This window comes from Pteronotus mesoamericanus, unplaced genomic scaffold (genome assembly GCF_021234165.1).
Source record: "Pteronotus mesoamericanus isolate MK-2021 breed Mesoamerican mustached bat unplaced genomic scaffold, CSHL_Meso_final scaffold_54, whole genome shotgun sequence".
Classification (NCBI taxonomy): Eukaryota; Metazoa; Chordata; class Mammalia; order Chiroptera; family Mormoopidae; genus Pteronotus; species Pteronotus mesoamericanus.
Genome location: NW_026555321.1, coordinates 30,355,470 through 30,380,510, shown reverse-complemented (window position 1 = coordinate 30,380,510; position 25,041 = coordinate 30,355,470). Strand labels below are relative to the sequence as shown.

Here is a 25,041-nt window from a genome sequence, read left to right as displayed (position 1 = left end):
TACTAACATTTCACTGAATGTGCCTTTGGCCTCCCCATCTTTATTTATACTACTACTGCTACTGAAGGCATTTTTTTTTCTCCTGTATGTCTTTGCCTGGACAATTCTGGATGATCTTTAAGACTCAATTCAGTCATTATCTCTTGTAGAGGCAGAACTAGACTTAATCCTTCCTTAAGTTCTTTCAATTTGTATTAGAAACCATACTAAAGTTGCTTACCTCTCATAACAACGAACTCATTGTATTATAGTCAGGTTTTATTTATGTATTTTCATTTTTCCACCTTCAGATGATAAGATCTCCTCAAGGGCAGTGACTGTAACTTTAATTTCAGTATCCCCAGCATTTAGTATGACAGAGAAGGTTTTCAGTAAATACAATTTTTGTTGGACCAATCAATAACTTATAAAAAAAATTATACAAATGCAAATGATGAGCAAAGCAACTCTTCAACCCCCTGTAAATATAAACAAACAATAGCTGCATTAACCAAAGTGACTAGTCAATAAGAACTATATAAAAATCTTTTCTATAAAGTATAAAGTGCTATAAGCATATTAATTATTGTTACTAGGTTAGAATGTTCCACACCCTTCCTACAAGAAGCTGAAGATGCACCTGCTCTGCTTTGCTCTAATTCACCCTTTTTTGATGTGCATAAATACTCTATGCTTACTCTTTCTGGAGAACAGCTATTGCCCTCTCTATCCCCACTTCCCACCCTCTATCCCCATTCTCTTAGAGTATGCATGCATGCAAACATTGAGAATGTATGTATTTGCTCTGGTTTGGTGGCACAGTTGGTTGGAGCATCATCCTGTACACAAAAATGTTGAGGGTTCGATCTGGTCAGAACACATACCTAGGTTGCAGTTTTGATCCCCTGTTGGGCCACCTACAGGAGGCAACCAATTAATGTTTCTTTCTCTCTCCCTCTCTTCCTGTCCCCTCTCCCTCTCTTGCTCTCCCTCTCTTTTCCTCCCCTTTTCCCTCTCCTCCCTCTCCCTCTCCCTCTCCCTCCCTCTCTCTCTTCCCATCCTCCCTCCCTTTCTCTCTAAAGTCAATGAACATATCCTGGGGTGTTTATTGGAAGAGAAAGCAAAAAGAAAAAAGGAAGAGAAATCAAAAGCATAACAGCTATGAGTAAGATGTGTAGAGGAGATTTAGGCTAGTTAGCATAAATGATTCAGGGCAGGGAAAAGAAGTTTGAGGAGTTCTGGCCAAGATGGAGACATAGGTAGATATGCTTCACCTCCTTGCACAAGCAAAAGAAGGAAACAACCAATTTAAAAACAAAAAACAATGAGAACTGCCAGAAAATTAAACTGTATGGAAGTTTGACAGCCAAGGAGTTAAAGAAGAAACATTCATCCAGACTGGTAGAAGGGGTAGAGATGGGCGGTAGCTGGTGGACCAGGCAGTCCCACATTCACGTGTGGATAAACCAGGAGAAACAACTGGGGAGTTAGACAGACTGTGCAACCCAGGGTTCAGTGCGGGCAAGATAAGGCCTCAGGCCCTCTGGCTATAAAAACCTGTGAGGGTTGTGGCAGCAGGAGAAACCGCCAGTCTCTTGAAAGTGGGGTGAGAGCCCAGCAAGCGGCATTGTTCCCTCTCTGACCCCTCCCCCACATACAGAGCCACAACACAATGAAGTGGATTGCCCACCCTGGCTCTGCCCCTTACATTGTAGCAGGTACACCGAGACAAAGAAATATGGCTCAAATGAAAGAAAAGGTCAAAGCTCTGGAAAAAAACTAAACAATGAGGAGATAGCCAACGTGTCAAGTGCAGAATTCAAAACACTGGTAATTAGCATGCTCACAGAAATGACTATGGTCACAAAATAAAGGAAGAAGTGAAGGCTTTACAAAGTGAAATAAAGAAAAATATTCATGGAACTAATAGTGAAGGGAAGGAAGCCAGGACTCAAATCAAAGTTTTGGAACAGAAGGAAGAAATAAACAATCAACCGGAAGAGTATGAAGAAACAAGAATTCAAAAAAATGAGGAGAGGCTTAGGAACCTCTGGGACAACTTTAAACATTCCAACATCCGAATTATAGGGTGCCAGAGGAGAAGAGGAAGAACAAGAAATTGAAAACTTATTAGAAAAAATAATGAAGGAGAACTGCCTCAATCTGGCCAAGGGAATAGACATACTAGTCCAGGAAGCTCAAAGAGTCCCAAAGAAGTTGGACCCAAGGAGGAACACACCAAGACGCACCATAATTATATTACCAAAGATTAAAGATAAGGAGAGAATTTTAGAAGTGTCAAGAGAAAAGAAGGGAATTGCCTACAAAGAGTTACCTGAGACTATCAGCTGATTTCTCAAAAGAAACCAGGCAAGAAGGGGCTGGCAAGAAGCACTCGAAGTCATGAAAGTCAAGGACCTATATCCAAGATTACTCTATTCAGCAAAACTATCATTTAGAATGGAAGGCCAGATGAAGTGCTTCCTAGATAAGGTAAAGTTAAATGAGTTCATCATCACCAAGCCCGTATATGAAATGTTAAAGGGACTTATCTAAGGAAAAGAAGATCAAAAACTATGAACAATAAAATGACAACAAACTCACAACTATCAACAACTGAACCTTTAAAACACACTCACCCACCCACCCACCCAAACTAAGCAACTAGGACAGGAATAGAGTCACAGAAATGGAGATTACATGGAGGGTTATTAGCAGGGAGTTGGGGGAGGGGGGAGAATGGGGCAAAAGGTGCAGGGAATAAGAAGCATAATCTGTAGGTACAAAATAGACAAGGGGAGGTTAAGAATACTACAGGAAATGGAGAAACCAAGAACTTATATGTATGATCCATGAAATTGGGTGGGGAATGCTGGAGTGAATGAGGGTACTAGGCAGAGGGAGATAAAGGGGAGAAAAAAAGAATGAGAATGGGAGAACTGTAATAGCAAAATAAATATATTTAAGAAAAAGAAGTTTGAATTAGCAGAGTGGGAGAAATGATGATAATACCCAATGTGATAGGCACGCATTCTTGTAAGTAGATATATTACCCCATTTACTAGGTTATGAAGTAGATTACTCTCATTAACTTAATTTTACAAATTAAAAAACTGAAGCTCATAGTGAATCCAGGATTTGAACCCAGATAGTCCAGGACCAACTCTGCATCAACCACCATGCTCTGTAATCACTAGATAACAATGTTCCCAATTCTCCTTGCCACTAAACGCCTTGGTTTTTCCTTTCCTCAGTGGCACAGATGCATGTTTGACCTTGGTCAATTTCTTGTTTTCTCTTAACCCCAGTTTCTTTATAAAAAGGAGATAAAATATCTCAAAGGGTTCTTATGAGAATCATTTGAAATAAAACTCTGCAAATGTCTAACATGGTGAATGGCACATGAAAAATATTCAATAAATGTTCAACTATGACAAGCAGATTTTCATTGCAATTTTAAGACAACAGTTTACTGTAGAACTATTTATAGGAGCCTATGAGTCAAGTAAAATAATTTGTAGATGAGTTTCCATGACACTAATAATAGGGTAAACCTAGATGAATATTCCTTTATTTTGGATGGAGTAGTTTCTTGTGCATAGTTTAGAAAACACTGATTATTAGTGTTTTGAAACAGTCTTGGGGGAAGATGTTTTTGCAATGGCTTGTTTGTAGAAATTTGATACTGTGAGCATCCATTGTCTTGTTTAATCCTCCCCATAGTAGTATTTGTGGGGCAGTAATTAATATTATTCTCATTTTACATAGGGAAGTATTAAGATCCAGGGAGGGTAGGATGTGTACCCAAGCTCATATAACCAGGGAGTGGCAAGAGTCAGGACTAGAACTCAAGCCTTTGACTTTGGAGTTTGTATTTTTCTAAGGGCTTCCTAGATGGAGTTGCAAGTGCCATAGAGCTCAGTGGTTAGCTAATCTAGTTGGAAAATTGTATTAAGTGGTCAAGAATAATGGTTCTTCTAGCCATTTAATGAAATTCTTTGTTTTCCAAGGGTATTTGGCTTAATAAGTTCCCTTTAGTGTTAACTTGGGTCAGAAACTGCTGACACAAAAAGCCAGGGAACAGTGCCATAAAAGGTGGTTTTCAGGGAGTTTGATTGGGACTGGTATTTATCTTTTCTGGGGAGAATGGAGCTAAATGACCTCAAGAAGCATCATGCTGTTCTGGAAAACATAGGAGTTTTGGAATCAGATGATCTGGGTTTAATTCAGGCCATTGGAAGTTGCTGTTCTCTGAATCTTCATTTCCTTGTCCTTAAAATTGGAGTAGTAATACCTGCCCTACTTTCTTCATAGGATTATTGTGAGTTCAGATAGCAAACCATAACACACACAACAGATTTAAATATATATGAACTGAAGAGAGGAGATATGAGGAAGAATTCCCTACTTAATTTCCTCTTAAGTATTGCCTTGACAATTTTTCTAGTTTTTAGTAGTAAGAACTTAAGGGAGAAAATAGTTTCTCCCTAGTATCGGGGCTGCTAATTCCAGTCAAAGCTGTGGAGGTGGTGAATTTTGTATTTTTACTTTTCTGTGCCTTCTCTCACCACTGATAATTCTCTTATTCTGTGTCTATGGACATATGTCCTATGACTTAAGACTCATTCCAGAGGTGAACATATTTCCTGAAACAAAATGGGGACATGAGTTCTTATATTTCAGTGCAAAAAAATAGTCTGGGAGATTTTTACATGCTGAAATGTGGGTATTTGGGGGAAATTTTGGTGGTTGTAGACAATAAGACTGAAAACTTGGAATGAGGAAGTTCTTGAGAATTGTAGGCAAATTGTTATTGGCATCATATTTCTTAGATTTTAGTTTTCAGCAGGCTGAGTTAATCTTAGCTTCACTATGATTTTTTAATGGTCAGTAGTAGTCCCCTTTAAGATGTTTCTGTTTTTACGGGAGGTAGAATATAGAAAAACTAGAATGGGGAAAAAGGAGAATCATTCTTTATTGCCACTTGCCTGTGTAAAAACTCTGTTCTTTGAATGAATAAACTGTCAGAATGAATAAACAGAGATTATCAAAGTGAGATGTGACTGATTTTCCTTCATTCTCAAGGTGACTTATGCAGTTAGATTTGGTTGAAAAATACACTCAACTTAACTTTGACCCTGGAAGGAAATTGTAGCATTTGTGATTCATTATAAGGTCATATATTTAAGTAAAACTTTATAATTTACTATATACTTTGACTCATTTGTCACCTTGACCTTATTAGTTAAGTTGGTATAAGTACCTGTTTCTTGATTAGGAAACCAAGAAAACCAAGGCTCAGCGACATTGTTTGCTTCCGGTTACAACATAAAATAGGTAGAGCTGCATCTAAAATCTAGATTCTTCTCTCTCTGCCCTTTTATCCTTATTTAGTGCCCTTTTTCTCCATGTATCTAAACTTGTTTCCAAGCTCTGCATTAGTCAGTTATGATGCTTTTGCCTAAAAGCACCAAAGATGGATAAAAAATTGCTTAAGCTGACAAGAGCCTTTATGGTCTGTGACAGGTGCTGCGTAGGTTGGTTGAAAAATAATTTAAAGGTTGTCTCTTTTCTCTATGTGTTTTTGTTAATGCTTATCATACTTTCATGAGTTACAGTCCTTCTGGTGCCTCCGGTATATTTCAGACTGATTTTAAGTTGTCAGGAGAGGAGATTTTCACTCCAGAGCTCAATTCCTTTAAAGCTTCTTATTTTCCCTTGCACCTGGAAATTTATTTCTTAGCCAGAGCTCAGGGTGGTATCAGACTTAAGTTCCTACTTAAGAGATGTTCCCTGCTGAACTACTTTTTTTTCACATAGCCAGCCTTTCTCCTTATACCCTACACTTCTCTTAGTTTTAGCTATAGTTATATGGAAAGTTTTGGGAGTCAAAGGATAGTGAGTTTGAGGGTAGGGAAAGGATATCAAGCTCTTGCTCTTTCTGACTCCATGTGTTCCTGAAAATCCTGCTATGCCTATTCCCCAGGATTCTGTGCTTTTCTCCAAATTGTTGAGGAGCTAAGCTAAGATCTGGGCAGTGGGCCTTCTGGGAAGAAAGACTTTCCAGAGACATTTTAGTGGGTCGATTTGGTTTTTCCCACAGCTAGGGCTTAGAAACAGGCACATAGAGGTCAGCCCTTTGTTTTTAATGGTTTACTTCCCCTCCCCTTCTTGGGGATATTTATTTATTTTGAGATTTCCCATGTATTTTATTCATGAATTATTCAAAAGGAACTGGTGTTAGAATCCTGAGAATCAAGAGACATTGTTCTGTCCTCACAAAGCTTATGGTTTAGTTGGAAAGACAGGAAATTAAACAAGCAGTGTAATAAAGGTGATTTATCACTATATCAATATGAGTAAAGGAAGTTTTAAATAGAACATGTATCTCTCATAATTTCACCGTAGCAATAAAGCAGTTGCTTTAACATTTTTCTATATTCTCTTCCAATATTTGCCCATATGCAAACATTTTTACATAATCGTGATTGTTGTCTAGCTATAATTTCAAGTTGTTTTTCCCCTTATAAATAATTTTTACATATTGTTAGCTTAATAATTTCATTTTTTTCAGAGCTGTTGTACCATTTATTCAATTATATTTTTATTAGAGAACTGAGTTGGCTTATAATTTTTCACCTATTTTTTTTAGGTGAAATAGTAATAATTTTACTATTGCATAGTAAAACCAGAAGCATTCTCAATTTTCAGGAAAGGAACCGCTTGATCAAAGATATAGTATTATATGTCGCTTTTGATAGATATTGTTACACTGCTTCCTACAAAAGGTTTTTCCAGTTTGAAGTTTATCAACCATTTTCACCTCACTTTCCAGCACACAGTATTAGTCTTTTTAAGTGTTAATATAATAGGTATAAAAGCCATATTTGACTATTTTAATATGTATTTCAAGGAGTACAGTGAGGTTGAATGTTTTCCCTAATGTTTGTTTATAAATACATGGGGAAAAATTGTCTTTTGGCAATTTACTTGTAGATTTGCTTCCTTGGTGGTTTGATTTTGAATGAGACATTCATTGTCAGTGAAGAAGAAATAGATGACAGTAAATAGAATGTCTTCTTGGGAATTTGCTCTAACTTGGCAAAAAACTTATGTAATTGTAGAGTCAAGAATCAGATTCTTGGAGCTTGAGTTAATACTATGTGTTGGATTGACAACTGTGGGGTCTATACGAGGCTTGTGAGTATATTTAGGGAAAGGGCTGTGTTTTATTCTTTGCCTCAGCATTTAGCAGTGTGCCTGATAGTAAGCATCAAAAAACTGTTGAAGGAATAGGGGCACTAGATTATCTCCTTCTCCAAATATCATTCTTATGTCTTTATATATTGCCTAAAGTTTCATCATTTAATATTCATTCTTTGAATCTTAAAAAGACTTACTAATCTTGGAAGCCTCTAGTAATTTATTAATACCTATAGGAGGACAAATATGGTAGTCTCAGGCAACATATTGGAGATTATAACCGCTATATGAAAATAATACTTTATAGGGATGGAATAAAGAATAGACACCTGGTGGTGGAGGAGTGAAGATGGGATGAGAGAGATGCTCAGAATATTAGTAGGATTCGTGTATTGCAAAGAATCCCAGGAATATGAGAAGTGGAAACTAATCTTCGTGATTCTCTGAGCCTTGGTATCCTTGTGTGTAAATGTCGATGAGAATACTTACTTTCCAGGGTTATTGTGAGACTTTATTGAAGTCAGTGGGTTATGAAAGTGATTTGTAAACTCTAAAGTGCTGTGTGAATTAAAAAAGTCATTGTTGTTACCACCATCATATAGGAAAACCAAGGAATAGAAGGATAAAATTACTTCTATTTTTTGCCAGGAGCTAGATTTATTCTTCATACTTTGCAGCCAATCTTTATCATTTGTAGATGAAATTGAAAATTTCTTTTAATCCTTACCTGGACACATGCTCACTGATTCTAGATGTGAGGGAGAGGGAGAGAAACATTGATCTGAGAAAGAAACATGGATCAGTCGCCTCTCATAAGCACCCGGACTGGGGGCCAAACCCACAATCTAGGCATGTACCCTGACTGGAAATCGAACCCATGAACCTTCCATGCATGGGATGACACTCCAATAAACTAAACCACACTGGTTAGGGAGAAATGTCTAAAGTATTATTTTCCCTACAAGGAAATAGTGAGGAAGAGTAGAGGGTGGGGGTGGATAGCTTTGGGGAGTGAATAGACCCTTTTTGTCCAAGTGTTTTTCCAGAGGAGAACGAAGCACAGCAAAAAACAAGTGGATAAAACAATATGAGCATGGCCAAGCGTGGGTCATGTGTAGAGGCTATAATTGGTAACTGAAACTGAGTTAAGACTAGGAGGAATCATGAGCTGATCTAGGAGCAGGAAACTGAAATCTGATAAGGAGAATTTTTCTTTATCCTGTAGTTAATGGTGAGTGAAGGTTTTAGAGCAGGAGGGACTCAATCAGTGCCTTATGTAGGAAGGTTTATCTGGAGACAGTGTAGAAAATAGGGAGGAGGAAGAAGTTGTGCAGGCCTGGAGTCCAATTTAGGAGCATTTTTTAATTGTTATCTATGAGATACTGAAGGCTTGTAATAAAATAGGACCATGGCAGTGGAGAAGAAAGAATGGGTACAAGGATGTTACAGAGTATAGTCCTAGGCTAAAGGGGCTCTGGGACCTTATGCATTCAATCTATTCTCTCTCCCAAAGGTTTGTTTTTCCTGTAAACTTTAAAAAAATTGAAGTATAAAAGTGCACAAATATACAACATAGCCGGCACCTGCTGAGCTTTTATAGTACCCCTTCAGTCATTACTTCACATCCCTCAGTAGGTAACCACTATTTTTACTTCTTTTACCGCATATTAATTTTGCCTGGGTTTTGAGCTTTATTTTAATAGAATCATGTAGTATAAACTCTTGAGTGTATCTTCTTTTGTTTGACATTATGTTCATGAGACTCCTCTGTTTTCTTATATGAAGCACAGTTCATGCCTTTTTATTGCTCATTTATATTCCATTGTATGAATATATCACAATTTACCTATTCTGCTGTTAATAGATACTTAATTTATTCCAATTTTGAGGCTGCTAAGAATAATGCTGCTATGGACAATTCTTGGGGTGTCTTTTGGTGAATATTAATTTGTTTCCCACCCAGGAGTGGAATTTGCTGGGTTATGGCTTATGTATGTTGAGATTTAGTAGATACTAACAAACAGTCTTATAGAGTTTTACAGAGTTTATCAGTTTACAGTCTCACTAACAGTGTGTAAGAGTTCCTTCACCAATATATGTGTCTTAGTCAGCTCAGGCTGCTATAACAAATACCATAGGCTGTGTGGTTTAAACCCAGAAATGTATTTCTCACAGTTCTGGAACTTGGAAGTCCAACATCAGGGTGCATGATCAATTTCTGGTGAAAGTCCTCTTCCTGGCTTGAAGAGGCTGCTTTCTTGCTGTATCTTCACAGTGGAGATAGAGAGCTCTGGTCTTTTCAACTCCTTATAAGGGCATCAAACCCATCGTGGAGGCTCCACCCTTGTGACCTCATCTAAACCATATTACGTCCCAAAGGTCCAACCTCTAAATATCATCACATTGAGGATTAGCGCTTCAACATATGGATTTTTGGGAGGACACATTCAGTCCATAATGAGTTATATAATAACTCAGTATTGCAGTATTTTAAATATCAAAGGCTTTTATGTTATAAGAAATTTGGACAGGGGAGAAAGGAACTATTGTTTATTGAATGCCTGCTACATACTAGGTACTAAATGCTTTTACTTACGTTGTCTCATTTAATCAAGATAATACTCATGTAAACTGTGAAATCATTGTTATTACACTGATTTTATAGGCCAGAAAACAGACTCACAGGTTAGTCAGTCAGCTTGTGATTGCCATCCAGAATCTAACCTAAATCTGCTTGAATCCAAAGCAAAAACATCTTGTGGAAACTGCAGTTTGTCAGTGAGGTGTTTTCTCCCTCCCATCCCTCCTTCTTTCCCTCCCTCTCCTTCCCTCCCTCCCTCCCTCCCTCCCTCCCTCCCTCCCTTCCTTCCTTCTATTTGTGGATAGATGGAGGTTCTTCTTGGTGACTCCCATCGTATAGATGGCCCCCTTCTGAGACCTAGTACTTTGCTGGCTTTGCAAAGAGCAGCCTCCCAACCCAGCACCTCCCCTGATCTTGTGCCCTGCCTTGTCTCCCAACTGAATCTCTTAGCAGCTGGTCATTCATTAATTTTTCACAGTTCTGTCTCAAGGTAGGTATTATACTGGCACATTCTCTGCTCCAGCTGGCAGGCTGATGGAAAAAGCTCCCGTAGAATTTTTAAGGCTAGCCAAGCCTCTTAATTCTCTTTCTCATCAGTTTTCTTAAAGCTTCCCCCTCTGCCCACAAAGTAGGAAGGCAGGAGACCTAGGTCCTGGCTTTAATAATCAATTGTTGTATGCTTTTAAAAAGCACGTGTCCCTTCTCTTGTCCCGGGTTTTCTAATTTATAAAAAGGGGGAGTTGGATTGGGATTAGTGGTTCCATGCACCATCCTCAGGGCCAATTTTGGGCAGATCCAAGTTGGAGATATTTTGGATTCTCTGTGTATTATGACAACCAGAAGAACTCTGATTTGTTGTGTACATATTGAGCTTTCTGAGATTTGTTGAAGCAAAGGATTATATTGAAATCCACTACAGTAGACAGTCATTACTAATTGAAAGTATCACTTTGTGAAAACTGTGAAATATTATGAGTGGCAAACCTAAATTAGTAAAATTTTTGTCCTTAACATATTAAAAAATCCATACAAGGCCTTCATGCTATTCTTTGGCCACCGTGAGGGAACAGAGGGGATGTAATTGATTTTGTCTAGGGTAGGGGGTTGGGGAAGGATTAAACAAAGAGGAGGCATCTGAGCTGGACTTGAAGAGTAGAAGTTTGCTAGGTGGATTAGGAGGAATAAGGCATTTCAGGTAAAAGAATGAGACAGGAAGACATTGCTATTTTGGAATTGCTCTTTTGGAAAAAATATGTTCTTGGTGTAGATATTTTGTATGATGAAGAGGAGAAAAATGAAGAATGCTAGGAGATGAGGTTGGGAGGGTCAGTCACTGGGCTACTTTGTAAATGTTACAATGATGAGGACTAATGAAGAATTGGAAATATCATTTGGATTAGTCCTGCTTAATAAATTTTTTGTTCCTCTAGACTCAGGACCCCTTATCCAACAGCTACAGCAATTGTGATGCTCATACACTCAGACATGTTTTTTATTAGGGAGAGCCTTGGTGACCTGGGGTCTACATTAATTTCTTCTTCTTAATTGGCTCAGGGTTTTGGCTATACATGAAAATGCTTGTGTAAAACAAAAGGGATGGGGATCAAGAGCAGCTTTGCTGATGGGCAGCAAGTTTCCATACCATAATAAACTCAGTGGTGTCCTTATTATTTAAACTCATCATCAGTGGTGGAAGTGGCGAGATTGTAATTTTACCTCCTGTGTAAAAAATTAGAGTCAGCCTTATTGCTCAGGCTTTCCAGCTCTTCTCCCTAAAGGATCTCCTCTTTATGTCCCTGGAAACATGTTTGTTTGTACTGCATTTCGTTTCCAGTAATTGTAGCAGTGTGCCTTTTCATTCTCCTGTCAAATACCTTTCTCTGTGCCTAGAGAAACTCAAAGCCGGACATAATGAGCCGGTGAACTGCAGTAGGCTGGGAATCAGGTTCCCAATTAAAATGGAGGTCTCACCCATTTGTGCCCTTGAGATGTGTCTAGATCTCACAAGTCCTATCCTGGTGGAGGACAGGTTTCAGGTTGGGGCATAGTACTTGCCCAGCTGGGGACAATATTAACTTCATCCATTTTGCAAAACAATGAGAATGAGTGAACTGACATTGATAGAAAAATTACTATGACCAGGCACTTTACATACATTATCTCATTGAATTCGTACACTCTGAAAGAGAAGTTATTGCCATTTTACAAATGAGCTGATGGTTAAGTAACTTCCCCAAAGTTACATGTAGCTACAAGATGAAAATGAGGATTTGAAATTTTTTTCTATCTGAATTCAAAATCCATGTTTTTTTCCCTTTCATGACTCTGAAAGCAGAATAATTGTGCTATTAGAGTCATAGCAATTTTGTTGCTCAATGGAAAAATGTTTTGAGAGAGGACTTTAGGCAGCAAGGTTAGGAAACAGGTTTTGAAGCATTGACACTTGATCAGAAGACTAACCTTCATAAAGTATTCGGAATAAAGAGTTATAAGAAATTCTAGCACTTATTTCGCTTTGGGAATGAAACATGCTGTGGCCAGTGGTGATCTTAGATCATTTCCAGGCATGAGTCAGAGTAGGGAGTGAGATTGATATGAAATGTAGCTGAGGCTTTTTTTTTAAAGGAGATATAATTTGCATACCATAAAATTAACCTTTATAAAGTGTGCATTTCATTGGTGTTTGTATATTTACAAGGTTGCATAACCATTTCCACTAGCTGTTTAATTTCAGAACATCCTCATCGCTCTGGAGAGAAACGCCATACCCATTAGCAGTCATTTTCTATGCCCCCTTTCTCCAGCCCCTGGCAACCACTTACCTACTTTTTGTCTCTGTGGATTTGCTTATTCTAGACATTTCATGTAAATAGAATTATATTATATGTGGCCCTTTCTTCTTCTGTGTTCAGCTTCTTTCACTTAGCATAATGTTGTCAAGTTTTATCTGTTATAGAATATATTAATACTTAGTTCTCTGTTTTGGAATTGTATTTCTTTATTCAATTTTATACAATATTTCATGGTATAGATGTACCACTAATTTATCATCAGTTGGTGGACATTTGATTTGGTTGTTTACATTTCTGAATTATGAATTATACTGTTATTAACATTTGTGTACAAGTTGTTATGTGAACATATGTTTTCAGTTCTCTTAGGTATATACCCAGTAATGGAATTGCTGTGTTCTATGGTAATTCTCTGCTTAACGTTTTGAGGAACTGCCAAACTGTTTTCTAGTGTGGCTGAACCATTTTATTGATAAATAGCAGTGTTCATAAGTATAAAAATTTTTATATCCAGTAGATGGTATTCTATATAGTCAAGATAATAAGAGAATTTTTTTATAAAATTAGATTTTAAAAAGGCATAGTGTCTGATAATTACCAGTATCTCACAGGCTAAAATGAGAGAAATGCAGAAAATAGAAGAACTCATTGATTAATATCTTGCTTTGAGAAAGCCAGAAATGATTCTATTCTAAGAACTCAGCAATAATGTTAAAAGATGTAATTAATATATTTCTTTTAAGCCAAAGCACACTTTTCACCTCAAGACAATTCTAATTTTTTACATTATTAGTTTCCTTTGTCCAGAACAGGACCCTATTTTAATTTATTTGAATAGAGATCATAATCTAAAGTCATTTTCTGAATAGTGTTCACAATCTAAAGTCTTTTTTTTCTCCACAGGTTGTTTACATTTCAGGACATAAGCTGCAAAATGGCAAATGACCAAGTCAGTTATAAAGATTTTGTAGCATAATACATGCCAATTTATAATAACTGTCAACAGACTTCTATAGTAAGCCTAAAAGTTGCTACAATAAAGGTCAGAACTAACCTGTTTCTTCCATATGCTCAGACTCCATTTACTAAATACTGTCATAAACACAGAAAAGAAACCTCAGAGGGTCCTGCCAAAGCTGCGTAATGATTTTCCTCTGGTTGGAGAATTGTTCATTGCTTCAGTTCTTTTTTAGTTGTTTAGCTTTTGCAACATTTTATTAATGTTTTTAGTTCTTCTTTTGCTCCTTTCCCCTGGCCTCAAAACAGTACAGTATTCGCTAGAAACAATGGAGTAAGGACCAAAATAACTGTTGTAAGGAAACCATATATGGGTCCTTCACAATCCATTCCACAGCATATTCAGCCCAAGCCTTAATTAACCTCAAACATTTTTGAAACAGTCTTAGGAAAGGGAGGCTTATGCTTGATGTGTGAGCTCCAATTTTGTCCTGAGATTAATTGGTAAGCCAATGACAATCCCAGATGGATGACTTTAGTTGATTGTTTTCTTTAGCTCTACCATAAACTTCTGAGAGAAGGTTTGGATTCTGTATCTGACTTGCTGGAAGCTAGGTCTTCTCACTTTTGATAGTATTATTTATTTATTTATTTTTATTGATAGTATTTTTTAAAGTACAAAAGTTTTTAATTTTGATGAAATACAGTTATCTATTTTTCTTTTACTGCTTGTGCTTTTGGTATATATTTAGGAAACAAATACCTATTTCAAGGTCACAAAGCTTTACACCTATGTTTTTGTGTAAGAGTTTTATACTTTAATTGCTTACATTTAGGTCTTTGATCCATATTGCATTAATTTTTGCATATTGTATAATGTAGGCATACGACTTTATTCTTAAACATGTAAATATCTATTTTTCCTAGCACTGTTTTCCATTGAACTGTCTTGACATCCTTTTTGAAAATCAGTTCATCATAGAATTATGGGGTTTTTTTTGGATTTTCAGTTTTATTCCATTGATTCAATGGATTTCAATGATCCTTTGTCCATCTTTATACCAGTAAGTACCAGATTATCTTCATTATCATGGCTTTGTAGTAAATTTTGAAATTGAAAAATGTGAGTCTTTCAACTTTGTTCTTTTCTAAGATTTTTAGCTATTCTGGGTCCCTTGAATTTCCTTACAGATTTTAGGATCCGTTTATCAGTTTCTGCAAAAATGACAGCTAGAATTTCCATAGGGATTGCATTGAATCTATAGATTAATTTAAAGGTTGCTGGCATTTATTAAGTCTTCTAATCCAGAACACATTTGTCTTTCCATTTGTTTTGATCTTCTTTAATGTCTTTCAATGTTTTGTAGTTTTCCTTGTATAAATCTTCTAGTTCCTTTTAAACATTTATTTTATTCTTTTTAATGGTATAAACAAAATTGTTTTCTTAATTTTAAATGACCTGTTACCAATTTATGGAAATACAACTGATTTTTATATAAAGATTATGTATCCTGCAAGCTTGCTGAGTTCATTTATTAGCTCTCATAGTATATTTTGTATTCCTTAGAACTTTTTATATACTAGATTATGTCATCTCTAAATATAGTTTTACTTCTTTTCCAATCTGGATGCCTTTTATTTACTTTTCTTGCCTAATTGCTGTAGTTAGAAACTCTAGCGCAATCTTGAGTAAAAGTGGAGAGAGCAGACATCTTTGCCTTATTTCTGATCCTTGGGAAACTTCTGGGGAATAGTCTTTAATAATTAGTGTAATGTTAACTGTGTTTTTATTCATATATGCCTTTTATCAGATTGAGGAAGTTCCCTTTGATTCCCAGGTTGCTGAATCATCTTATAATCAAAGGATGTTAGATTTTTGTCAAATGCTTTTTCTATATCAATTGATATGATCATGTGATTTTTGTCCTGTATTCTATTAATACAGTATATTACATTGACTGATTTTCATTATTTTGAACCAACTTTCTCATTCATGGTATATAATACTTTTTATATATTGCTAGATTTGTCTTGATAGCATTTGGTTTATAGCTGGGGCTAAGTGTATTTAACAGATCTTCTGACAATATGCTGAGAGAATTGGAAGATGACTCATTTCAGCAGCTGCTCTGTACTACCACCATGCTAAAAGTCTTTACACACATTATCTTATTTAAACTTCTACCTTTGTGCTAGGTGAAGGTCACTTAATCTTGTAATGTACACTACTAGGTAGTGGTGGCCCTTTGTTGCAGATGAGAAAATGGAGAGGCAAAGTTTTTCTTTTTTTGGTTGTTCAGCTGCCAGCCCTATAAAAGTATAGCACATATAGTCACATACAGTGGATAATACTTGATAATGATAATAAAATGATTTCATGGGGATTTAGCTTCTTGAAGATGATTGGAATTTGATGAGAGAAGGTCTAGCAACTATGTAGTTGCAGAAAAAAGGCAGTGAAAGAAGACTTTGGAGTGGAAAAGTAGGAGGTAGAAGGTCTTTGGATAGGCCAATTAATCTAGGTCTGATGAAAAGGAGAGAAGAATGGTAACAAAATTCTGCATCATGATCACAGTTATGCACTACCTAAAATCAAGGATACATTCTGAGAAATGCATTGTTAAGTGATTTTGGAGTTGTGTGAACATGATAGAGTGTACTTACACAGACCTAGATGGTATAGCCTGTTGCTCCTAGGCTACAAGCCTGTATAGCATGTAGTACCAAACAACATAAGATTAAATCAAGCACAAGAGAAAATGATATAATTAAGAGATGTGGGAAATATGACATGCATGAGGCTGCTGGAATTTTTTTATAAGTAAAAAGAGTACACTCCAAAGTAATGATAAAAAGTATAATATAGTGAATACATAAACCAGTACCATAGTCATTTATTATCAAGTATTATTTATTTTACTTAATTGTATGTGCTATATACTTTTATACAACTGGTAGCACAATAGGTTTGTTTACACTATTGTCATCATAAATGTGTGAATAATGTATTGTGCTATGATATTGTGATAGCTACTTGGTGACAGACATTTATTGGCTCCATTATAATCTTGTAGGACCGTCGTTGTAGATGTGGACCGTCATTGACATTATGCAGTATAGGACTACTTCTGATAGAAGCCAAGGTGAGGCAGGAGGGTGTGGTAGAGAGCTTTAATGGTAAGTTCTTATTAATGTAAGTTCTAATTCTTAAAGTGAGTTGTAGGCCCATGAATGTTCTTTTCATTAGTAAGCTTTGTAACTTCTGTATGTCACATTTTTAATATATTCAATATTTCATTCAAAAAAGAAGGAAATAAAAAAAGATGGAGGAATAAAGGAAGAGAATGAAGTACCAGCAAGGAACTAATGTGATAACAATGGAAAAGCCAGGCAGTTTTTGCTCATTTAATATTGTATTATAGTCGCCTTGCCCATTTGGAGTTACTCGGGGAATATGTGTTTCTCTATTATTTTCTATAACCTATAATTGACAGGTAGATTCTTAGAGCTGGGCTTGGGGAAAAGGAAGAAAGATGAAGCTTAGAAACAGATTTTGTTTCTATTTTTCAGAGGAGAAAGTGGTGGGCGTGGGAGTGGAAGCTCATGTGTCCAGGCATCAAACTTGGCAGACAACTCTCTCAGAGCAGATGGAGTGAGGATTTCATTGCCTGACAGACTGAATCAGACCTGCCTCCCTGCAGCCAGACACTACTGGGTATGGCATGAATCTCTGTCAGAAGCTGTAGGATCATGTTATTCTTCTTTCCACTCTAGCAGTGGCAAACTCTAACCTTCCCATGTGAAGAGCTTCCCAGGACTCCCGCCAATCAAGTGTTCCTGCAAGGAGCTGATATATTTGACTTAGTTGTTTTCAGGGATGGTGGCTTTGGTGAAATGGGCATTTCTTAGGCTGAAGTGTTTAAGCAGAAGTCTGACTTCCAGTGGGTGACTCCCCCAATATATGTTAAGGATTTTTACATTGGATTAGATTGCCTATATGTCCTCTGTACTTCTTTTCTGCCCTGAGATTATGAGAAATGTGAACTAGAAGCTTCTTTACAGTCCAGTTATTGCTTTAATGAGGTTAGCACAGGAAAAAAACCCTGGGAAAGACACAGAATTATTGCCTAAGAAGTGGCTTTCCAGAAATTACAGGTCTTGCTGCCAGTCACGATTTTAGCAACCAGTAGAAAAAAACATGTGCTGGATTAGGGCCATTGCCTTTTAGTTGGTGTCCTTGCCTTTAGTCTCTCTCCTGCCAGTTTAGACTATAAATGCTGCCAAGAGTTTTTTCCTTAAAACCCTGTGTTCATCATGGCAACCTCCATTCAGGTACCTCCAGTAGCTGATGGCTCTGCATCAAATCTAGACATACTATCTAACTATGAAATTTGTTATATCTGGCCTTAATGTCTTATCTTTCCCCCCAGCATTCATTCCTTTTTTCTATAGCTAAAACTTTCCTATAAAACTTAGCTCAATTTCTTCTTCCTTTAAGGTATCATTGATCACTGTCTTCTCTGTTCTATCAAACATCTGCAGTAATTTCCAAAGAAGTAGTAAATTGTTTTATAATCTTTGTTTGTATATTAGTGTTAGACTATGAGCCCTTTGAAGTTATGGACCATGTTGTTTTCCTCTTATCTCCCCATGTATTTAAGATGGCACCTGTCACATATCAGTACATTTTATTAAATAATTAAATGTTGAAAATTTTGTAAATACCTAGTATTTGTATTTTATTTTAGAGTTCATAATATGCTCTCACACTTATCTTACTTAATTCTCCCCCAAATTTTGTAATATTCCCATTGAAAGATGAAGAAATTGAATCTTAAAGACCTGATATAATTTGCCCAAGTTCTCACAGTTGCTTACTGGTAGAGACAGAACTGGAGCCCAAATTTTTTGGTTTGTAGAAAATGCCAACTTGCCTGAGGTTTTCTTAAAAATCCCAATTTTGCTTAAGGGACTTGTAGATATTGTTACTTAATACCTTGGAAATATTCTGGGAGTGCAATGAAAAGGCAATGTTTTCTTGTAAACTAGACAGTAATAAAAGATATTGTGAATGTTTCAGACTCAAATGCATTTGACGAAGGGAGGTGCAGTGGATTGAATAGTGTTCCCCCCAAATTTGTGTCCACCTAGCAACTCATAATGTGTCCTTTTTTGGAAATAGGGTCTTTGTAGATGTGATTAATTAAAGATGTTGAAATGAAATTATCCTATATCTAGGGTGGACATTAAATCCAGTGACTGGTGTCTTTGTAAGAACAAGAGAGGGAGGACACAGAGAAACAGAGGACAAGGCCGTAAGAAGATGGAGGCAGAAATGGGAGCTATGGAGCTATAAGCTGGGAACAGCAAGGATTGCTGATAGCTGGTAGAAGCTGGAAGAAGGAAGAAACTGATGGTCCACTACAGCCTTCGAGGAAACACCTTGATTTCAGACTTCTAGCCTCCCAAACTGTGAAAGCATAAATTTTACAAGTTTTAAGCCACTAAACTGTGGTCATTTGTTAGGGCAGTCTTAGGAAACTAATACAGAAAGGAAGAAAAATTAATACTTACTAAAAGGTCTCTTATATACCAGTTACGTTCTAAGACTTTAATATGTTATTTTACTTTATCTCCCAACAATTTTAGGTAGGGATTGTTTATCCATATTTTACCAGTCATAAAAATAAGGCTTAGAAAGATAAAATAAAAGCACATGTTTTAAGAATATTGTATCATTCTGTTTCCAGCTGTATAATTTCTCTGTTGATTGCCTGAGGAATTTGTTTTGTGGCCCTCTAAGTGACTGAGCACTGGATTGTCATGGTTAATCCCTGCTAAAATGGTTAAAGATGTGAAAGGTGGAGGGCCAGAAGTCTCCTATGACTTTTCTTCTGGGATTGACTTTAGCACCTGACTCCACCAACATCTTTACCTATTCCTCACTCCCTACATATTCACACTCTTTCATGACACTTTCCTAAATTCCTCTTTACCTAATAGTCTCTCTTTCTCTTTATTTCTCTATCTTATCTGAAACTCCACAGCAGTTTATCTGGTTCAGTTTTATGGCACTTACCACAGTCCTTCTTTTATATGTGATTTCTGCCTGTTTCTTTTTTGCCAGATATATTGTAAGCTTCTTGAGGATAAAGATCTTGTCTTATTTCTTTTTGTATCTTCCATATTACCTACTAGGAATTCTTATTTATAACATCTCCTAATTAATTGTTAATTGAATTTGTTTTTCTATCTTGCCTCTTTCCCACTTTCTAGGTTCTAAGGCCAACCTTTGAAAGACAAAGTTCATCTTTGGTTTCTTCTGTCTTCCTTTTCAGTGACATCATTATCCTTTGTGGTGTACCCCACAGCCTCTCTGAGCCTTGTTGTCTGTGACTCTCAATTCTGTTCTGAAGTGATTACTGTGGTGTATTCCAAATCACTTTATAAGAGATCTATCATAACTTTCACATATTTTATAATCAAGTTACATGTCTGCCTCCCAAACTGCAAACTCGTCAAAAATAAAGGGTTTTTCTTTCATTCTAATACCCAAATTCTTAGCTATTTACTTCACATTTATTAGATATAGATTGAGTAAGTCAAAGATGTTTTTCTTCCTAGGATATCTGTATTTTTTCTAGGAAAACTGGTAGCCCAACAGGCCTTCCAAATTCAATTGAACTTGGTGGTAGCCTTTAAAAAATACTAACAAGTAGTAAGGTGAAGGTCTAGGCTGGAAGCCTTTGATTTTCCTTAGTATTCAACCTTGTGGGTTACTCTCTATTTTATATAACTGGTCCTGCCAGATATAGATGGGAAGCAGATCATAAGGCCAAGATCATCTTGAAAAGTGACGCTGAAACTCTCCACATGGAGCAGAATTATTTATTGGGAAGTTTTTTGAAGCTGTTTTTTCATGAAAATAGCTTTTAGGAAACAAAGCAAAACATTTGAAGCTTCAGTTAATTCAAGGCTTAGCGTTGACCAAGATCCTCTTTTATAGTTTCTTCCTCCCGGAAGAATAGTATAATATGATAACATAGTATAAGAGAAAGAACACTGAATTGAAAGTCACAGGGCCAGTTCTGGTCCCAGATATGACTATTTGGTTATATGATTATAGTGGATTTTTGTCATTTTTGCTCCTCCCCCCCCAAAGTCCATTTCCCCTTCTTTTAGTACCAGTGTCCAGATGTTCCTCTGAAGAGCCATCTTCTCCCCAGAACTCAGGCCTTGTGCTGTGGACAGAGCCCACTTCATCCTTGTCTTCAGAGATGGGCATGTGATTCATGCCTTACTAATTAGAGTAAGCAATTCTTCTTACTTACAGAGTATTATATTCTTCTGATCATGGAGATTGAGTTAGGAATGGGCACCAAACTCAGTTTGGATCTATGACTCTGGCTTCTGACCAGTGTTTTATAGAAGATATATATTCTTTTTAAACTGGACATGAACCTGAACCTGGAAGGACATGAACCTGGGAAATGTAAGATTGGGCTTCTCAGGAGAAATTATGCCTGAGAGTCAAGCCAAAACAGAGATGACGAGCAACTAGGTTCTTATGAACTCCTAAAATTCTGTTGAACTCAAAACCAGGACTTTTCAGATGTATGCATTAGTAAAGTATATTTTTTTGCCTAGTTTACATTTGCAAATGTAATATTCCTTACTGGAAAAGTGACTCTAAACAAGCTTTTCTGAGCCTTTATTTTAATATATTTAAAATGAGTATACTGGGCTCATTAAAAAGTAGATTTATGTCTATCTTTTTTTTTAAGATTTTATTTATTTATTTTTAGAGAGAGAGGAAGGGAGGGAGAAAGAGAGGGAGAGAAACATCAATGTGTGGTTGCTTCTCACATGCCCCCTGCTGGGGACCTGGCCTTTAACCCAGATATGTTCCCTGACTGGGAAGTGAACCGGTGACCCTTTGGCTTACAGACTGAAGCTCAATCCACTGAGCCACACCAGGATTTAAAATATCAAAATAATTCTGATTGGTGGCCTAGATGTTCTTGGTGTTAAATTGTTTTTGTTTTCCTGTGGTTAAACTGGACCACTGATGTTTCAATGGATTTACAAAATCATAACACTGTCACTTATCAGCTCTGTAAATTTGGCCACATCTTTTAGCCTTTGAGTTATAGTTTCCTCTCTTAGTATGCTGATGCTGATGACCCTTTTGCTCAACTCACAAAGTCAAATGGTGGAATGAAATCAGAGGGTCAGAAGAGAAGTATAATTTGGATCTTAAAAGATAGGTAGGATTCAGATGAGGAAAGGTAAAGGCATGAACATGAACAACATGAGCAAAAGCTAATTTCTTTAAGTCAAATTTGCTCAGGCTTTTGGTAGAATATTATATGTTTTTTGTCTTTCCCACTACCTGAGTAATTAGGATATTGAAAGGTTTGAAAAAGATCCTTGTGGAAAAGTAAAGGGTTCCAGAAATATGACTGAAAATTTAGTAACTGTCTAAAATTATGTTGTTCTGTGGTCAAAATAATTCTGAGCAACTATTTTTCATTCTTTTAGAGGAAGGAACTAATAATATAGGTATGAGATATTTGCAATCTAATGAAGACATTTGGTTAAACATTAGAACCCATCGGAATAGGAGTTCTCTTTTACCTTGGGTCATAATTACCTAGTTTTATAGAAGTGTGTGGAGCCACTGAGATTTCTAGATGAGCAACTGGCATCCCTTTTAACTATAAGTCTACCTCACTGTTGTGAATTATAAAATATTCCCGCTATTGGGGAATGAGAACTATATCTAAATACAGGTTTTCTATATTTTATTGTGTTATAGACATTGGATTTATAGAAATAAGACTTTAGAGATGAAAGAGACAATAATATCAGACATTGCTAGAGGGCTTGGGGGACTGGGTGAAAAAGGTCAAGGGACTGAAAAGTGCAGATTGGTAGTTACAAAATAATCATGGAATGTAAAGTACAGCATAGCAAATAGAGTCAATAATACTGTAATAACTATGTGTGGTGCGAGCTGGATACTGGAAATATCAGTAGTAACACTTTATAAAGTATATTATTGTCTAGGCAATATGCTGCACATCAGAAACTAATACAAAATAATATTGAATGTAAACTGTAACTAAACGAATGAATGAATGGTCATGTTCTTTTTCAATCCAGTGTCATTCCACTACACCACCACCAGGTGGCTGTACCTGTAGTGCAACAAAATCTTTAGTTGTAGTGCAACTAAAAAAGCAATTTAAATGGAGTTTACTGCCTTCAGTATTTTAATGTTTTTTATAATTTCAGTGACAGCGTAATGATTGAGATGTGATTATAATAGATTTAAAATGTCACACTTTTAACATTTTTTTCTGATGCTTTAAGATCGTATAAAAAGTAAAACACAATTAAAATTTTCTTTTTTTGTAAAATGTAAGATGAGTTAGTGAGATGCTAAGAGAGAATGAGGAGAAATATAGTTTAGTTTTTTTTGGGGGGGTGGGGGGAGTTAAATAAGTAAGTGGCTGTACTGTTTTTCTATTTGAACAGATGTTGTTTTTTGTCTTTGAAGGATTCCATTGCCTAGAGACCAGTACCATACTGCCATTACTAATAACAATCATTTGAGTGATGTTTTACATTTTACAGAGTACTTTCAACTTAGCTTATTGCTTCAGACAAAATCTTTTCATCTTTTGTGTTCCTCTCCACATAGCCCTGCACTGTATTGTAACTATTTTTTATGTCATTTGCTCTTCACAGTCCCTGCCCCACTCCCTGAATAGGGTTCATAGTGATCCGATCGTGGGCCCTATGGAGTACTGCCATGCTGAGTGATGGTGAGCTTAGTACTGCCTCCCAGAGGCACAGAAGAGAACTGTGCAGAATTTGAATCTGCTGGAGTTAAGAAGAAAACAGTTAAAAGCAGTTATGCTTAGAAATAAAAATGAAGCTTGATTTTACAGCAAAGCATAGTGGGAAAAATGCACAGACTTTGGAGTTAGAAGACCTGGATTTGAATTCCTTCCTTCCTCCATTTACCAGACTTTCGTTCATTATGACAGCACTCCCTACTTTTCCTTAATAGTATTTATTACAACTGTAATTGAATAATTATTTGTTTAATCATCATATTTTCCACTAGGATATAAGTTTAATCAGGAAAGAGACTGTTGGTATTGTTCACAGTTATATTCTCTGTACCTAGCACAACTGGTATAGTTTAGGTCCTCAATAAATATTTGTTAAATGAATAAATAAATGATTATTTGGTAAATTGTGCACGTGCGTGCGTGTGTGTGTGTGTGTTGGGGGGGGAGTGATTAAAATTGTCTTGACCAAATCTGAGGGATTGGGAAAGGTTTCACAGAGGATATTACATTTAAATTGAGACCTGAAGGATGAATAAGAGTTGGCAAGGCAAATTAGGAGAGCAGCATTCCAGGAGAAAGAATATCGGTTTAGCTCCTGAAAAGGAAAGAGCATAGTTTGAAAAAAAAATACAACCCTGTGTGACAGGAGTGTAGTAGGGAGAGTGATGTGAAATAAGAGTAAAGAGAGGTTAGGTCATGCATAGGCTTCTAGGCTTTGCTAAGGATTTTGTACTTTATTCTAATAGAAATTGGAGGTTATCACAGTTTTGATAGAAGAGAGCAATGATTAGATATTTGTTTTGAAATGACTAGTGGAGACTGGGTTGGAGGAGGGAAAATGTGTTTACTGGGAAGCCATTAAGAAGGCCAGTGAATGAGTGGATCAAAAAACTGTGGTACATTTATACAATGGAATACTACACAGCAGAAAGAAAGAAGGAACTCCTACCTTTTGCGACAGCATCGATGGAACTGGAGAATATTATGCTAAGTGAAATAAGCCAGTCCATGAAAGGTAAACACTATATGATCTCTCCTATAAGAGGAATCTAATGAACAATATAAACTAAAGAGCGAAATAGAACCAGAGGCACGGAAACTTGGAACAGACTGACAGCAATCAGAGGGGAGGGAGAAGGGGGATAATGGTAGAAAGAAGGAGGAGGGACTAGTCAAAGAATGTGTATGAATGACTCATGGTCATGGACAATGGTGTGGGGATTGACTGCACGAACGGGAGGTGGGCTGGGCAAAGGGGGAAAAATTTGGGACAAAAAAAGGGGGAAAAATTTTATTATTTTTATAATAATAAAAATATTTTAAAAAGCTATTGCATATCTGTGAGTCTGTTTCTATTTTGTTTGTTTATTTTGTTCATTAGATTTTACATATAAGTGAAATCATATAGTATTTGTCTTTCTCTGATTGGCTTGTTTCACTTAGCATAATACTCTCCAGGGGAGGGAAGTTGGAGGTGGGGCTGGGTGCAACAGGTGAAGGGATTAAACCAAAAAAATAAAACAAACAAAAAAAACCCCTCAAACACAGACAATAGTATGATGATTACAGGAGGGACATTTGACTTTGGACGGTGAACACAATACAATATACAGAGGATGTATTTTAGAATTGTACACTTGAAACCAATATAATTTTATTAACCAAT

General features: G+C 36.5%; 1 protein-coding gene and 1 pseudogene across 1 annotated transcript in view; one reads left to right on the top strand and one right to left on the bottom strand.

The window, feature by feature from the left end:
* The window catches only part of SYN2 (synapsin II), a 198,822-nt gene that overhangs the window by 19,719 nt on the left and 154,062 nt on the right, over positions 1 to 25,041 (top strand). The window lies entirely within an intron of this gene.
* Positions 13,734 to 20,806, bottom strand: LOC129088457 (small integral membrane protein 15-like; annotated as a pseudogene).